At 39.3% G+C, this 18,539-nt stretch overlaps 1 pseudogene; it reads right to left on the bottom strand.

Moving 5' to 3' along the window:
- Positions 1 to 7,110: 7,110 nt before the first annotated feature.
- Positions 7,111 to 9,202, bottom strand: LOC114213515 (TATA-binding protein-associated factor 2N pseudogene; annotated as a pseudogene).
- Positions 9,203 to 18,539: the final 9,337 nt, after the last annotated feature.

Below are 18,539 nucleotides of genomic sequence, written 5' to 3'. Positions count from 1 at the left end.
TTCCTGATTTTAACCCGAGGAACCTCTTGAAACAGGCTGTGCCTCGTTCCCCTCAGAAGGAAACCAAATGCACTAAGGCATCCAGCTCCTGCTTCAGCTAGTTTCCCCTCCCGTTTATGAAACCACGTATTCTTCATGGTATCAGACGTCCCTGATGTGCTAGATCTCCAGTGCTTGTCCAAATAAATAGCGGCCCCAAGACTGCTGATAATGAGCAAGAGTGCTCTAGTTAGAGCGAGGCTTCTTTTCATTTCTTACATGGTATTGAGAATTATGCTGGGTTTTCTCATTTTCATTTCTGTGTGGAAACAAACAGCAAGTGTTTGTTGCTGGGAGCTTCAGTGAGCTAGGCTTGCTGCTGGGATCAGTCCACCCAGCTCATCCTCTTCATGCTCTGACCATCTGTAGGGCTACCGTGACCAGTGCGTGGGGCTACCTCTGTAGGGCTACCGTGACCAGTGCGTGGGGATACCTCTGTAGGGCTACCGTGACCAGTGCGTGGGGATACATTGTAGGGATACCGTGACCAGTGCATAGCCCTCTGTCTCGGGAAGCCGACTACGTCCCAGGCGCTTACTCCTGTGTCCCCTTAGCTGCTGCTAGAGTAGAGACACACTATGTCTTATTGGAAAGCACTTGGCTTGAAGGACCTAAGCTTCAATCTTGGCTCTTTGGCATATTGGCTCTATAAATCTTGTGCAAAACATCATCTCACAGCATGATGTGCCACTTAAAATGGGGTGATGATACCTATTTTTAGAGTTGTTTTGAGGATTAATGTGACTACTTGAAAGTGACTGGCGTAGACTAAATGCATAGCACGTGTTCGTTAATCTAAATGCCTGGGACGGTATTCTTTTATTTTCCATGATAAAGGGGAAGTGACATCTGTGATGTTCATGTATATCATGATTTTGTCTTCACCCAGTAATTCCTTAATTTTTGCACCGTCTTATTCAGCACTTTTAAAATAAAATAAATTATTCATAATTCCCAGTTCCCATTCATCTTTTTCTTTCTGGAAATACTTCTTCTCACCTTTGTCCTAATGTTCCCATTAAATCTTCAGTACAGGATTTTCATCTTCTTGATCTACAGTAGATAGCATGGCTAATTGTGATATCAGTTTTCAAAGCAAGGAAAACATTCTCCTTTGTTTTTCACCAGTGTTTCACTAACTTCTTGTGACAATTTGCTGCTCCTCCTCGATGAACTGACTTCTTAGTTTTCCTTTTAGAGCGAAAACCAACTAAAACCTATGTCAAGTATTCCATAATCACACACAATTAGTAGTAGTGATGAGGGAGAGGGAAAAACATCATGTTATAAATGTATATGAAATAGTAAATTAATATGTCACACAAGTACTTTCCTACCTCTGGGCCCTAACCAGGGGCCCCACCTGTCATTCTGGTAACAAATTTAAATCCTCCTTTGTTTTCTTCTAAGAGACTTTGTAATCCCAGAAGTGATTTCTTTTAATAATATAGAAGGTAGTAATTTTTAGGTACATTAGGGATGATGTTTCAAGAACTGATTATACTTACTAAACAGTAATTTTTCTCCTCTAAATTATTACTTCCCTGATTATACAGATAATGTATACTCAGTATAGAAATTTGAGAAGTCCGGAAAGTCCAAAGGGAGAAATGAAAGTCATTCATAATTATGGAACAAATACTAATATTTTGACATATTATCTACTCACATACTATATTTATGTGCATAAGACCATGCTGCATTTCTTGATTTATTGTTTTTTAATAATTAACAATATAGTGTATGTATTTCCCATATTAGGCACTTTTAATGAATTTCATAATATCTTTAATAAATACGAAGAACATGAGAAGTGGAAATAAAACAGTTTTTTGCTGGAATCTCAGTAATTTTTCACTTTTTTGGCTTTTTGAATGGATGACAAGGTTGGAGAACTGGGATCAGATTACCTTCATTTTATTCCCTGTGAGCTAAAGGGATGCACAACCTCAAGGAGTGTCCAACACTCTCCTGCCATTGCTTCCCAACTGTCCCTTCAACTTCACTGACTTCCTAACAACTTACTGGCCCTTGACCCTGCTGTGCACTTCCAGGTTTTAGTGTTTTAAAACTCCATCTACACTTGTTTTTCCAGCACTCCAGAATTGTGTAGGCTTTAGTTAGAAGAACACAGTTCTATTCATATTTTAAGATTCCAGTATGTACCAGGACCTTTGCTAAAGTTCGATGCCAAATATATTCACTCCATGTTGTGGAGGTACATAAAAAAAAAAATGAAAAAGACTCTACCTCTTGATGGAGAGAATAGCAAAGTTTCAGAGCTTGTTAAAGTAGAACTCTGCAACTATTTTTGGATACTGAATTTTTTAAAAAAGATTTTATTTATTTATTTCTTAGAGAGCGAGAGAGCAAGAGTGCACAAGCAGGGGGAGCCGCAGGTAGAGGGAGAAGCAGGCTTCCCGCTGAGCAAGGAGCCCAATATGAGACTCAGTCCCAGGACCCTGGGATCATGACCTGAGCCGAAGGCAGACACTTACTAACTGAGCCACCCAGGTGTCCCTGGATATTGAATTTGCCACAAGTATTGGTGTTTTGTTTTAGTGGGCAGTAATGTGGCAGGGCTCATGTTTCAAACTTGTCTTCTCTGAGATGGGCAGCCACTGAAATCTCTGCTCATGTATTTTAGGCTTAGCTATGCTTGTGTGTAGTTTAGGGATCAGACAGTATTTAGGGAGAGCTTATACAGAAATCTGGGGCTCCCATTCTTTCGCTCTTTCTTCTGTGTGTTTTTTTTATTCTAAATTTTTAACTGCTATGATCTTCCCAAACTCTCCTCTGTTTCTTCAAGTCAATGAGATTGCATTTTCCATCTGAATTTTAGTTACCCTGTAGAAGGACTTTGTCCTTCCCTTATCTTAAAACCACTAAAAGGGAAACTCACCTCGTGCTGTTCCTTCTTACAAGTGTTGACTGCCCCCATTCATTGTCTGGATGCTGTTGGCCACTTCAGGAAGATATTTGTTTTGTTTTGTTTTGTTTTATTTTTATTTATTTTTTAAATCTTTATATTTTTTATTTGAATTCCTGTTAGTTAAAATACAGTATAATATTAATTTCAGGTGTACAATTTAGTGATTCAACACTTATATATAACACCCAGTGCTTACCACAACAAGTGCACTCCTTAATTTCCATCACCTATTTCACCCATCCTGCCACGCACCTCCCCTCTGGTAACCATCAGTTTGTTCTCTATAGTTAAGAGTCTGTTTCTTGGTTTTCCTCTGTCTTTTCCCCCATGCTCATTTGTTTTGTTGCTTTTTTTTTTATTTGTTTTGTTTCTTAAATTCCACATCTGAGTGAAATCACAGGGTATTTGTCTTTCTCTGGCTGATTTCACTTAGCATAATACTCTCTAGCTCCATCTGAGATTTCATTGTTTTTTATGGCCGAGTAATATTCCATTGTGTGTGTGTGTGTGTGTGTGTGTGTGTGTATGCACACACACACTATATATACCACATCTTCATTATTGTAGTAAGAACATTTACCATGAGATCTAACCCTTCTTGACAAATTTTTAAGTCCACAACACCATATTGTTAGCTATAGGAACAATGTTGTACCACAGATCTCTAGAACTTACTCATTTTGAATATCTGAAACTTTGTATCTGTGGAATAATAACTCCCCATTCACTCCTCCCCTCAGCCCCTGGCAACCACCATTCTACTCTGCTTCTATGAGTTTGACTATTTTAGATTCATCGTGGAATCAGAGAGTATTTGTCCTTTATGACTGGTTTATTTCACTTAGCGTAAGGTCCTCAAACTTTATCCATGTTGTCGCATGTGGCAAGATTTCCTTCATTTTTAAGGCTGATTAATATTCCATTGTGTATATATACCACATTTTCTTTAACCATTCATCCATCCATTGACATTTCGGTTGTTCCATCATCTTGGCTATTTGAATAATGCTGCAATGAACATGGGGGATCAAATATCTCTTTGAGATCCTGGTTTCAGGAAATTGTAAAAATTTTTTTGCCTGGAGTTTATGGTTGATCCAAGTGTTGTCATTATTAGAACATTCTAGTTCATATTTTATGTATTATTTACACATCTATGTTATAAATGAAATAAAACAAAGAGTTATATTTTTTTATACTGTCTTTATCTGGTTTCGAGATAAAAATAAAAGGATGGGGTAGGTTTTGCTCTGGTTTTTGCTAAATAACTTGAATAAAATGATGACTATCTGTAGCTTGAAAGTTTGGTAAACTCTGTGTAAAACCGTCCCCAGGAACTACTAAATTTCATTTAGAGGTTAATGAAAATAAAGATGTATTTTTTTCCCATCTAAGTTACCAGTTTCCTTGAATTTTATTCATAGGTATCCTATGGGGTTAGGAACCACTGCTAGAGAGTATACATAGGAGAGGAATTTCTGTGTCATAGTGTATACACATATTCATCTTTTTTTGTAATGTTTAGTTTTTATTTTAATAGTTTTTAAAAGTTTAATGGTTTCTTTTATTTTGGGATATACATTAATCTTTACTAACTTTCCAAATTTGTACCCTAATAGAAGTGTATGAGAGCTCCTTTTGCACGATGTTCTTGTCAATACTTAGTATTGGCCAATTTTTGAGTTATTAACAATTCAGCCTGATTCATTTGGAGAAGGATTCTTTAAGCCTCACATAAAGTAGGTATTATTTGAAGGGTTTTGGAAATTATATGGGGTAGAAATATGAAACATTGCCTGAAGATTTCTCTGTTTGGTTTTGTTGCGAGATTAGGTTCATGCAGATCTGTAGAAGGAAGCAAATACGTGGAGCCAAATGTTGGCCCAATAGAGTAGTGGGGGCATTAACTACATGTATAAACTCTACATGTTTGTAAGTTGTTGGTGCATCCCTGTGCAGGTACTTTCAAGAGTACTTTGTAAACATTGCTGAAGGAATCATATTTTCTATTATATTCTGAGGCCACTAGATGGTGGCACAGACTAGCTTTTTCTTTATTCTTTGTGTACAAACCTGTAAGTGGAATTATGGGATCACCTCCACTGGTCTCGCTTGTTTGCTCTTCAAAACGTTAATTCATACTCCCAGTTGCAATGAATTAGATTTTGTGTTTCTCCATATTATTTTCATAATTTTGTATTTAACTATGTTTTAGGTGGGCAATGTCACATTTATAAATATTTCATTTCTCTGATTTGATTATCCTTTCATATTTTTTTAATAATTTTTTATTGTTATGTTAATCACCATACATTACATCATTAGTTTTTGATGTAGTGTTCCATGATTCATTGTTTGTGCATAACACCCAGTGCTCCACGAAGAATGTGCCCTCTTTAATACCCATCACCAGGCTAACCCATCGCCCCACCCCCCCTCCCCTCTAGAACCCTCAGTTTGTTATTCAGAGTCCATCGTCTCTAATGGTTTGTCTCCCCCTCCGACTTACTCCCCTTCATTCTTCCCCTATCTTCTTCTTTTTTTTTTCTTAACATATATTGCATTATTTGTTTCAGAAGTACAGATCCGTGATTCATCAGTCTTGTACAATTCACAGTGCTCACCATAGCACATACCCTCCCCAATGTCTATCACCCAGCCACCCAATCCCTCCCGCCCCCCACCACTCCAGCAACCCTCAGTTTGTTTCCTGAGATTAAGAATTCCTCCTATCAGTGAGGTCATATGATACATGTCTTTCTCTGATTGACTTATTTCACTCAGCATAACACCCTCCAGTTCCATCCACGTCGTTGCAAATGGCAAGATCTCATTCTTTTGGATGGCTGCATAATATTCCATTGTGTATATATACCACCTCTTCTTTATCCATTCATCTGTTGATGGGCATCTTGGCTCTTTCCACAGTTTGGCTATTGTGGACATTGCTGCTATAAACATTGGGGTGCACGTACCCCTTCGGATCCCTACATTTGTATCCTTGGGATAAATACCCAGTAGTGCAATTTGTAAATCATATGGTAGCTCTATTTTCAACTGTTTGAGGAACCTCCATACTGTTTTCCAGAGTGGCTGCACCAGCTTGCATTCCGACCAACAGTGCAGGAGGGTTCCCCTTTCTCCACATCCGCGCCAACATCTGTCGTTTCCTGACTTGTTAATTTTAGCCATTCTGACGGGTGTGAGGTGGTATCTCATTGAGGTTTTGATTTGGATTTCCCTGATGCCGAGCGATGTTGAGCACTTTTTCATGTGCCTGTTGGCCATTTGGATGTCTTCTTTGGAAAAATGTCTGTTCATGTCTTCTGCCCATTTCTTCATTGGATTATTTGTTCTTTGGGTGTTGAGTTGGATAAGTTCTTTATAGATTTTGGATACTAGCCCTTTATCTGATATGTCATTTGCAAATATCTTCTCCCATTCGGTCGGTTGTCTTTTGGTTTTGTGGACTGTTTCTTTTGCTGTGCAAAAGCTATTTATCTTGAAGAAATCCCAATAGTTCATTTTTTCCCTGGCTTCCCTTGCCTTTGGCGATGTTTCTAGGAAGAAGTTGCTGTGGCTAAGGTCGAACAGGTTGCTGCCTGTGTTCTCCTTTAGGATTTTGATGGACTCCTGTCTCACGTTTAGGTCTTTCAACCATTTGGAGTCTATTTTTGTGTGTGGTGTAAGGAAATGGTCCAGTTTCATTCTTCTGCATGTGGCTGTCCAGTTTTCCCAACACCATTTGTTGAAGAGACTATGACCTGAGCTGAAACCAAGAGTCAGGTGCTCAACCAACTGAGCCACCCAGGCACTCTGACACTTATTTTTAAAGGTGTTTGCTTAACATCGCAAAGTCTAAACGTAACTAACATACTTTAGTCTTCCTGAACAACCACAAGGATCTTAGAACATTTACTTCTTTTTTTTTTTTCCCACAAAACAAGCAGCCTTTTTGGCAGTAATACAAAACACTTTCCATTTTGGCAATATTTTACAATGCACTTAGCTTCAAGGGTTGGAAAGGAGGTTGGAAACTAAACCGGAAAATTTCAATGGACATTTCTAAAAGAAAAATTGTCCCAGCCCTCCCACCCAAATAAAAATCCAAATGTCACTTAATTTCATTACCCAAGAGGCCACGAGGAAAGCAGCAGGCAAAACTCTGGCAATTTCACTATGGATCATGTCAGAGACAAAGGAACATTCAGAACAGTCATCAGTATGGTCGGTTGCGCTGATTATTTCTGTAGTGGTTTCTTCCTCCCATTCTGCCTCCGTAGCCGCCTCGGTCTCCTCCATAGCCGCCCCCACTCCTGTCACCTCCATAGCCGCCACCTCGGTCTCCACCGTAGCCCCCGCCGCCACCACGGTCTCCTCCATAGCACCCCCCCCCCAAATGCGGTCTCCTCCATAGCCGCCTCGATCCCCACTGTAACCACCGCCTCGGTCTCCTCCATAACCGCCTCCTCCGTCCCCACTGTAACCACCTGCTCGGTCCCCACCATAGCCTCCGCCTTGGTCTCCACTGTAGCCTCCGCCTCGGTCTCCTCCATAACCGCCTCCTCGGTCCCCACTGTTACCACCTGCTCGGTCCCCACCATAGCCTCCGCCTCGGTCTCCACCGTAGCCTCTGCCTCGGTCTCCTCCATAACCGTCTCCTCGGTCCCCACCATAACCGCCTGCTCGGTCCCCACCGTAGCCTCCGCCTTGGTCTCCACTGTAGCCTCCTCCTTGGTCTCCACCGTAGCCTCCTCCTCGGTCTCCACCGTAGCCTCCGCCTCGGTCTCCTCCATAACCGCCTCCTCGGTCCCCACTGTAACCGCCTGCTCGGTCCCCACCGTAGCCGCCCCCACTTCTGTCTCCACCATAGCCACCCCCACTTCTATCTCCTCTGTAGCCACCGCCGCCACTTCTGTCTCCTCCGTAGCCACCTTGGTCTCCACCTCTGCCCCCACGACCTCTGTAACCCCTCTCTCCACTGTAGCATCCTCCCCAGAAGTCTCCTCCTGAGGGACGAGAGTCCTCTGGACTGGGCTCATTACACTGGTTGCAGGAATTCCTTCGAGCAAAGTTCATATTTCCACATGACGGGTTAGGGCAAACCCAGTCCCCACTTTTGGGGTCTCCACCTCCCCGAAAGCCTCCACGACCTCTATATCCTCCAGGGCCTGGTCGCCCACCTCCACTTCCACCCCCTCTCATGAATTCAGGTCTTCTGGTAGCAAAGGACACTTTAATGATGTTGCCATGGAATTCTTTTCCATCAAACCAGTCAATGGCTGCCTTAGCTGAAGGAGGGTCATCAAATGACACTGTTACGTCTCCTTTTGGCTTCCCTGTGTCCTTGTCTGTATACAGATTTATCATTGGTTTTCCCATCTTCTTATTTGTCTTGATAATTCCTATTTGTTTAAAGAACTCCCCCACTTGATCTATAGACACACTGTCCCCAAGTCCTTGTACAAAGATTGTGTTGTTATCTGAATTATCAGATTCTGAATCAGCATCTGGTCTGGGTCCATAATCCCTGTGACCACCAAAATTTTTGAAGCCACCGCGGTCACCACCACTTGATCCTGTCATAGGACCTCTTCCATCCTTGTCATATCCCCCACGCCCTCTACCTCCTCCCTGTGACCTGCCATATCCTCTGTTATCTTCTCCATACCTACTCACATCACGACGGTCATCTTGTGTGTGGTGGCTGTAATTCTCCCTTTGTGAATGGTAGGACTGTTGATTTTGATTATAGGAATCATGCTGCTGGCCATAATTTGACTGCTCATCATATGAACCTTGATGTTGATCATAGCCTGACTATTGGTCATATGAATCTTGTTGACTGGTCATATGAAGGCGCTCTTCCACCTTGGCCTCCTGATGATTCCGTGTTTTGCTGTCCCTGGTTACTGTAAGGCTGCTGGCCGTATGAGCTCTGCTTTTGATTCTCATAATCACTGTAGGATTGTGAATAACCTGATTGGCTTTGTCCATAGCTGGAGTAGCCGCCATAGTTCTGTCCATATGAGGAATCAGTAGTTTGTCCATAGCCAGGATACCTTTGTGGTGCTTGTCCATAACCTTGGCTGCCTTGATTTCCATAGGAAGAATAAGTTTGCTGCTCACCCCCAGACTGACCGTAAGCTCCAGAATCTGACATGACTAACGGCCGCAGCGAGGAGCCCCCAGAGCCCGCCGAGAACAAGCAATACGAGAGCCAGGCGGTGTGGCGGCCGGAGCTGTACTGAGCAGAACATTTACTTCTGATTGCCAGCCTCTCTTATCATCTTCTGTATTCTGGGTTCTAGAATTTTATTTCCGTGACCTTGTTTTTAAATTTGCATTTTTTGCCTTTTTAAAGTAAAGGCAATAATTTTATAAATTTATTCATGTATTTATTAAATCTTTGTTGACTATTGCTTTTTTTTTTTATTCCACTCTTTCCATCTAGATTGAATTTTTTTCTTTCTTAGGTACATTCTTTAATAGTTTACTCAATTGGGGCGTCTGGGTGGCCCAGTTGGTTAAGCATCAGACTCTTGATTTTGGCTCAGGTCATGATTTTGGGGTCGTGGGATCAAGCCCTGTGTGGGCTCTGCGCTCAGTGGGGAGTCTGCTTCAGGATTCTCTCTCTCCCTCTGCCCCTCCTCACTGCTCACATGTGCTCTCTCTCTCAAATAAATAAATAAATAAATCTTAAAAAAATAGTTCGTTCAATAACTTCTATGGATGATAAAAAAAAAATCTCCTAGCCTTTGTCTGGAAAGTTATTTGTCTTTTGTCCTGAAAGATAATTAGCTACTTTATAGTCATTTCGCTTCAGAAATTTGAAAATATGATTCCATTATCATCTGAATTCTATTTTCTTGATTCCATTTCTATTTTATTCATTGATGTGTATAACAAACCACTCTTAAAATATAATAGGATTGCTTATTATTAAAAGCAGACTGTGTTTCCTGTTTTAAAAACTATAGTAAATGCTCTTTGTGTAAAATAATACTTCTTTTTAGACCCACTTCCATGTTTTATTACTGGCATTAGCTTTGCTAACATATTTTGCTTTATTATAAATATTAGTGCTCATTTATTTAATATTGATGAAAAACTTTGTTTTATTTTTTAAAGATTTTATTTATTTATTTGAGAGAGAGAATGAGAGAGAGAGAGCACATGAGAGGGGGGTGGGTCAGAGGGAGAAGCAGACTCCCCTCTGAGCAGGGAGCCCGATGTGGGACTCGATCCTGGGACTCCAGGATCATGACCTGAGCCGAAGGCAGTTGCTTAACCAACTGAGCCACCCAAGCACCCCAAAAACTTTATGTTTTAAAATGTGAAGTGTTAGTGTTCCTGTCAAGTCATAAAATAAGGTGTAGATAGGATATGTATGTATGGTACCCACAAAAGAAAAAGCAGGAAGAAGTCTTCTGTAGCAACTATACAAAGAACCATAGTCTAGGGTTTATGCTCTTTATTTTTGTAAAAGGCAAGTGAAAGAAAATTCTATATTTTATGTTTTGAAAACAGATGATATTAAGGGAAAATACTAACAAGTTATATACTTATTGAAAGAAAATGTAACTCTGTGCACACCGTACTCTTGTATCATTATTCTTAGAATTTATTATGATTTATTTCATCATTGGACTTAACATAGCTGGTAAGACAAGGCGGTTAAATTCCCTACCTTAACCTGACACTAGAAAACACAGAGCATAAGAACTTTCTTAAAATTTTGTCTTCTTTTACATGATTATTTTGTTGCTTATCTCTCTTCTTTTCTATAATTTGCTTTTGCTTCATGTTCCTGAATTTTAATCTCAAATAGTATGCTGGCCTTTGTTTTGATTAAAAACTATTTGCCATGAAGACAGAATTTCATTTTTAACAAAGATTAATATGATAAATATTGTTTGTCATAAATGACAGTCTTTTGTATAGTATAGTCTTGTTAGTCTACTTCAATAATTTCTTTCATCACTGCCCCGAACACTGAGGCAACTGTTTATTGTACCATTCAAAATCCTTTGAAAATTAAATCTTTTAAATTTGATGCATAAAATTTATATTCAATAGCTCTTTCTCACTAATTGCAGTGGTGTTAATTATATTGGCCAAAGTCCTAGTTTTTTCTTTAAAAAACCAATAATATACATTGTGCCTACATACTAATACTGATATCCTGTATCAGTCATTGTCACGATCAAATTACTATTAATTTAGATAGTCTCTAATCAATAGTATATCATAATTTAATCATTTTAAATCCCATATCTGTGTAAGAATATGAGTAACACAGAGAAAGAGTTCCTTCTTTCATTCAAGTTATAGTTTTATTTCTTTGGGTTGAACTTCAAAACCTTAGTTCTCATTACAGTTCTGTATTAGAATAGGTCCTGAGAAATGTTAGTGATTATATAATTTAGTTGTTTGAAGAACAACATTGCAAGATATATAAGTGATTATCATTTGAATGTAGAGGAATGGCATTATCAAAAGTATCTTCATGGCCTTGTGGGTGGGTATTGAATGTGAGACTGCAGAAAAATATTGTAGGAATAACAAAGATCCTTTTGCTGTGGTCTATTCAATGTCACATGTCACAGGAACCAGTAGTTCCTGCAGAAATAGCTAAAAACAGATGGAAGACTTTAGAAGAAAACATATTATGTGACAGAAGTTTATTTATAACTTTCTCCTCATTACTTAGAGTTTAAATTTGCTTAATCATCTGATACTTTAACTTTCTTCGCTCTCTGGTTCTTCCAATCCCCCCAAGAATAACAATGAAACACTGTTAACTGTTAACTGTTCAGTATAGGAAATTAAGTTTCAAAGGGACCATTAAAATTTGTTTTTCATTACTCCCTTGTTGGAGTTGTAAACAATCTATTAAAAAGTTTTTCATTTTAAATAGGATAACTTTTTTTCTGAAGTGTAAGGACATTTATAATGATACTTTTAAAAAATTCATTTGTCACTCTTGCCTCCATTAGAGTCTGTTTTGCGTCACACATTTAACTTGACAAGTTTCCTGTGAATTTAAAAGATATACATTTTTAGTATTGGAAAAAAATCTTCTATTTCAGGAAATGTTGCACAGCCTGATTTAATAAAGAATACTCTCTTGGTGGTGTGAAAAAAAAATCCTCTATTTTGTTTCATTTTATTTATTTTATACATTTAGATATTTGAACCTTCTATTAGTCACACAAAATGCTGCCTTGTTTCCTCAAAAAAGGAAATATAAGCTAGCTTCTTCCTCAATGACACACTTCTTTATTTTCATTTAAATTTTGAAGAGTTAGCCAATTATCTAATCATATTGATACAGTATTTCAGAACTTGAGTATTTACCACCATTTACTTATTTATTTTTATAATCATGAGACATTTGATGGTTTCTTTATATAGAGTATAACCTTTAAAGAATTTTTGTTAGAAATATTTGTAATCACAAGTCAAAAATTCCTACCAGTATGTCACAATTTAAATTTCTTGAATCCTCTGGGACTGTTTTGCCACTGGACAGAGTGGTAAAATGACTTTAACTTCTAGTTTTGCAAACATAGTGTATCATATATTTCTTTAGTTATTACATTAGTAAATGATGTGATCCCGATTTTTCTTAGGATGTCAAACTGTGTAACACAGTAAGTGGTATATCAGTGTGAAATTGGAAACTGACTTCTAGCTTGGACTCCAATCAAGATGTGACTCTAGCAGTGGAATTATATTAATCATTATTTTCTTTATCAGCAAAAACAAAACAATAAAGTAGTATGGATTATGGCAGAGTACATTGACTGGAGTCCAAGCACTTAGATTTTGAGATAAAAAGAGCTTCATCAAGATAGAAGTGTGTGTGTGTGTGTGTGTCTCTGTGTGTGTGTCTCTGTGTGTGTGTGTGTCTGTGTGTGTGTCTGTGTGTGTGTGTGTGAGAGAGAGAGAGAGAGAGAGAGGGAGGGAGAGAGAGAGACAGAAGAAGTGATAGTTCTAAGAATTAAAAGAAATCCAGCTGGAACACAGGGTGCAGAACAGTGGGGAGAGATAGATAAACAGGGGTGAAAGATGAGACTGAAGAGTTACAAAGAATCTAGATCTTGGGCAAATTTTCAGGTCATTTTAAGAATTCTTTAACTAGTTTTAGTAAAGTATGATTGATATACCGAGAGCTCTAGATATTTAATTTGTACAACTTGGTCTATTTGGGGATAACTACACACCTGTAAAACCATCATCACTATCAATACCATAAACTTATCTATCACCTCCCAAAGTTTTCTCTTTCCCTCTTTGGTTTTTGATTTTTGTATCATTTTTGTCTGATTTTTCATTATTCTTATAACCATTGTGAAGGTGTCTGTGCCTTTGAAGGGCCATTAACCTCTTCCAGTCTTTACAGACTGATTTTGGCAGGTAATGACCTTCTCCTGATGGATCTCCAGACAGACAGGATTACCTCTGGGATCTCTGTCGAGTGGGGCTGGAGCTGGGTCACAGGGCTGCTTCTGTGTCTGCGGTTGGGTTTGTGGTGGGTGAGCTTATTACTAGGGATTTGTGCATATGTGGCTCATGCTGGGTCCCTGGGTGGATGGGACTGGTGTTCAAACAAGGGGCTGCTTCCAGGTCCACAGGCAGACTGTGGTTGGGTTGGGGACTATTAGTGGAAGCCTTTTGGTGTGGTTCCTGCCAGGTCTTTTTAAGAGCAGGGTTGGTGGCAGGTCCAAGAACATGCAGTGCTGGAGCTAAGTCCACAAGTGGATTGGGCTGCTTCTGGGTCTGCCAGGTCCACAGCTGATGGTCCTGCTACTGGGATGTTGGCCTGCTTTCTCAAATAACTTCCCTCATTCGTGGGCTCCACTGATATGTTGCATCCTCTTAACTGGATCCTGAAGCTTGCACAAAGACACTTTGCCCTATGGATGGTTACCAAATAGTGTTTCTGTGTGGGGACTAGAACTGGGGACCTTCTATTTTGCCATCTTGCTGATGTCGTGCTTTCATTTTAAGAATTTTGGGAATTATCAAAACAGCAGGAAGCATTTTGTAATGGGAAAATGGCAGTAAGACAATATGGTATAAGATAACATGATGAATGAAAGAAATGTGTTTTATTTATTGCATTTAGATGAGATAACATTGTAAAATCCTCCAGAGAGAAATGTGGGATGTATTTGTAGATTTGGATTCATCATTTTATTGGTGATTCATTGAAACAATAAGAATGGACGAGTTTGCTCTAGGAGGTAATACTAGAATTTTAGGTGGTGACCATTTTCTGGAGGGACATTAATATCATGTCAGTGTGTTTGCATTTTACTTGGAAAACCAAACTAAGTTTTTGAATAGTTAGTGAGGATGAACACCTTGAATTAGAAAGATTAATCTGGAAGGTAGACAGACTGCTTAAAATTAGCAAAAATTCAGAGATTGGGAAACCACTTAGAACATTATTATAATATCCAAGCTGAAAGGTTGTCCAAGCTATAATCACAGGATAGTAGCAGGGAACAAAAGGTATGAAATGGACTTTAGAACAAAACAGATCTGTGTTCAAACTCCAACTCAGACATTAATGTTCATATTGTTTGCCCTTATCTAGAAGAGTGTAAATATTCATATATTTGTTGAATGAATGAGTGAATTGAACTCTATTAATTCTAAGAACTAGTAGCCTGCTCTAAAATATAAACCAATTCTAGTTCTAAACTCGTTATATTTTCCTAAAGTATACAACTAAGAATAAAAAGTAGAAAATATAAAAGATAGGTTTTGGCTTCATATAAGAAGATGCTTCTAATAACTATGACTACAGTCTCTCAGTAGGTGATGAGCTTCCCATTATTAGAGGTGTGCAAGAAAGCATGGATAACCACCCATTATGGATGTATTAGAGGATATTCAAGCATAAAGTGTTGAGCTAGATGCTTTTAATTCTGTGAGATTTGACTGTTGTGTTAACTGACCTTTAAATATTATTTGGTAGATTAGAAACTTACTTCCCTCTGAGATTACCATACTTGATATCTGATATTAATATCTAGTAATTGTATGTGAAATCCTACAAATAATTGGAGTCAAGACCATTTTTGGTGACAGTGAGGAGATAGTCTGTTTTATGTGATAGTATGTCTCAGAGGTTTGCCTGAAGAAATTTTTTTTTCACCACAAAATCTTTTATTTCATTAGATGGGTAAAGATGATAAAGTATCTTTTTGTTATTACATGTTTATTATTCGTGCTTTTTTTAAAGATTTTATTTATTTGTCAGAGAGAGAGAGCACAAGCAGGGAGAGCGGCAGGCAGAGGGAGATGCAGGCTCCCCACTGAGCAAGGTACCCGATGCGGGGCTTGATCCCAGGACCCTGGGATCATGACCTGAGCCAAAGGCAGATGCTTAACCACCTGAGTCACCCAGGTGTCCCACATGTTTGTTATTCTTGAAGTGAATGAAATCTACACTTGTCAAGGTGCTGGGCTCCAATATTTCTAAATTACCGGTATGATAGTAGGGACACATAGTTTTTTTTTTAAGATTTTATTTATTTATTTTTTTATCTAGAGAGCACAAGCAGGGGTAGGGGCAAAGAGAGAGGGAGAGAATCTCAAGCAGATTCCATGCTGAGTGTGGAGACCAACGTGGGGCTTGATCTCACAACCCTGAGATCATGACCTGAGCCAAAATCAAGAGTTGGACATCCAATCAACTAAGCCACCCAGGTGCCCCGAGGACTGAGCCACCCAGGCGCCCTGAGGACACATTGCTTTTAAAAGTGCCTGAACTTCTTTTCTGTAGTTAAAAGAGTAGAAGCTGCCATCTATTTTGGGGGTAGACTCACTCCTTTGAGAAGGGCCACAAGGAGGAGTGCTTTTAGTTGTCTATCCATATGTTTTTATTGGGTTAAGCCTAATGCTTGTAGAGGAAACAGAAGGTGATTATCCAGGAGTTTTAAGAGGCCCTTGTGAGGGGTGCCTGGGTGGCTCAGTTGTTAAGCATCTGCCTTCAGCTCAGGTTGTGATCCCAGGGTCCTGGAATTTTTTTAATTATTCTTTAATTTCCTGGTTGACCCATTCATTCTTTAGTAGGATGCTCTTTAGCCTCCATGTATTTGAGTTCTTCCCAACTTTCCTCTTATGATTGAGCTCTAGTTTCAAAGCAATGTGGTCGGAAAATATGCAGGGAATGATCCCAATCTCTGCAGGGAGCCTGCTTCTCCCTCTCCCACTCCCCCTACTTGTGTTCTCTCTCTCACTGTATCTCTCTCTGTCAAATAAATAAATAAAATCTGAAAAAAAAAGAGGCCCTTGTGAGGAAGTATGTCTAGTAAATACTAGCAGCAGTGATATTCAGTAATGAGGTGGAGTTTTCTTTCTGCATCACTTTATTTTATAAGTAGTCTGTTAAATGTGACAACCTCTTGAATGCACGTGTTTTGTATATACTCCTTGGGGTGTGAAATGGGCTGTAGAGAGCTTAAATACAATGAAAAATAATTGTAAGATAATCAGAAAAGTGATGAAGAAGCATAGTAGAGCTGTCTGGAGAAAAATTGACCAAGAACTAGGAAAATTTAAAAAGTCCTCAGCAATATTTGCAAGGGGGGATAAATTATGTGCATTCATGCAACATAAAGGTTATATTATTGTAATTGTATTATTGTAATTGGTACTAAAGGAAGAGGTGACTCCTGAGTGCTGCTGAATTTGGGAACAACAGTGATTCTTAAAAATGACAAGTTCTTGAGACAGAGAGAGGATGAAAGAGCAAGAGTGAGAAAGAGGTGGAAACAGAAAGAAAATCACAAAATGACAGTGAGAGGGAGACACAAAGTTTTCTAAAGAATCAAGAAAAAGGGATATACAGAGGAAAAGTTAGGGCTAGGAGCTAGTAAGGGAGAGGGAGAGGATGAGGTAAGATAAGAAAATGCATTTTATCTTGATGAAGTCCCAATAGTTCCTTTTTGTTTTTGTTTCCCTTGCCTTTGGAGATATATCTAGCAGGAAGTTGCTGCAGCCAAAGTCAAAGAGGTTGCTGCCTATGTTCTCCTCTAGGATTTTTTTTTAAGATTTTTTTATTATTTGAGAGACAGAGAGAACACAAGCAAGGGGAGGGGCAGAAGAAGAAGGAAAAGCAGAATCCCTGCTGAGCAGGGGGCCCAATGTGGGGCTCAATTCCAGGACCCTGGGATGGTGACCTGAGCCGAAGGCAGATGCTTAACCAACTGAGCCACCCAGGTGCCTCTCTCCTCTAGGATGTTGATGGACTCCTATCTCACATTTAGCCCTTTCATCCATTTTGAGTTTTTTTTGTGTGTGTGTGTATATGGTGTAAGAAAGTGGTCCAGTTTGATTCCAGGAGTCCAGGAGTCTTTTTTCCATTGGATATTCTTCCCTGCTTTGTCAAAGATGAGTTGACCATAGAGTTGAGGGTCCATTTCTGGGTTCTCTATTCTGTTCCATTGATCTATGTGTCTGTTTTTGTGCCAGTACCACACTGTCACAAATGGGCAACAGACACATGAAAAAATGCTCAACATAACTTGGCATCAGGGAAATACAAATCAAACCACAATGAGATACCACCTCACACTTGTCAGAATGGCTAAAATTAACAACTTAGGAAATAACAGATGTTGGCAAGGATACAGAGAAAGGGGAACCCTCTTACACTGGTGGTTCGAATGCAAGCTGGTGCAGCCACTCTGGAAAACAGTATGGAGGTTCCTCAGAAAGTTAAAAATAGAACTTCCCTATGACCCAGCAATTACACCACTAGGTATTTACCCAAAAGATACAAATGCAGTGATCGAAGGGGCATCTGCATCCCAATGTTTATAACAGCAATGTCCACAACAGCCAAACTATGGAAAGAGCCCAGATGTCCATCAACAGATGAATGGATAAAGAAGATGTGGTATATATATGCAACAGAATATTACTCAGCCATCAAAAAGAATGAAATCTTGCAATTTGCAATGACGTGGATGGAACTAGAGGGTATTATGCTAAGTGAAATAAGTCAGTCAGAGAAAGACAGATACCATATGATTTCACTCATATGTGGAATTTAAGAAACAAAACAGATGAACATAGGGGAAGGGAAGGAAAAATAAAATAAGAGGAAAACAGAGAGGGAGGCAAACCATAAGAGACTTTTAACTATAGGAAACAAACTGAGGGTTGCTGGAGGGGAGGTGGGTGGGGGATGGGGTAACTGAGTGATGGGCATTAAGGAGGGCATTTGAAGTAATGAGCAGTGGGTGTTATATGCAACTGATGAATCACTAAATTCTACCTTTGGAACTAAAAAAATGCATTAAAAAGGATTTATATGGTTATAAGCAGTAGAAATTAATTCAATCTATTTTAAAGGAATTTTATTGGCTCACATAACTGAAAAGTCCAAGCATTAATGTTTTTAGACCCACCTTGAACCAGGAGTTAATAATGACATCAAGCACACCCTAAGTTCTCCCCTCAGCTCTACCTTCCTCTTTGGTGATTTCATTTTCAGTCTGGCTCTCCCCATATATTGACAAAGATGGCCAGGAGAAGATCTGGG

The sequence above is a fragment of the Eumetopias jubatus genome, unplaced genomic scaffold (assembly GCF_037043125.1).
Source record: "Eumetopias jubatus isolate StellerSeaLion01/CBP00866 unplaced genomic scaffold, mEumJub1_p1.0 scaffold_15, whole genome shotgun sequence".
In the NCBI taxonomy this organism is placed as follows: Eukaryota; Metazoa; Chordata; class Mammalia; order Carnivora; family Otariidae; genus Eumetopias; species Eumetopias jubatus.
The sequence above is the reverse complement of the archived record's forward strand: the minus strand, read 5'-3'. Positions and strand labels throughout refer to the sequence as shown.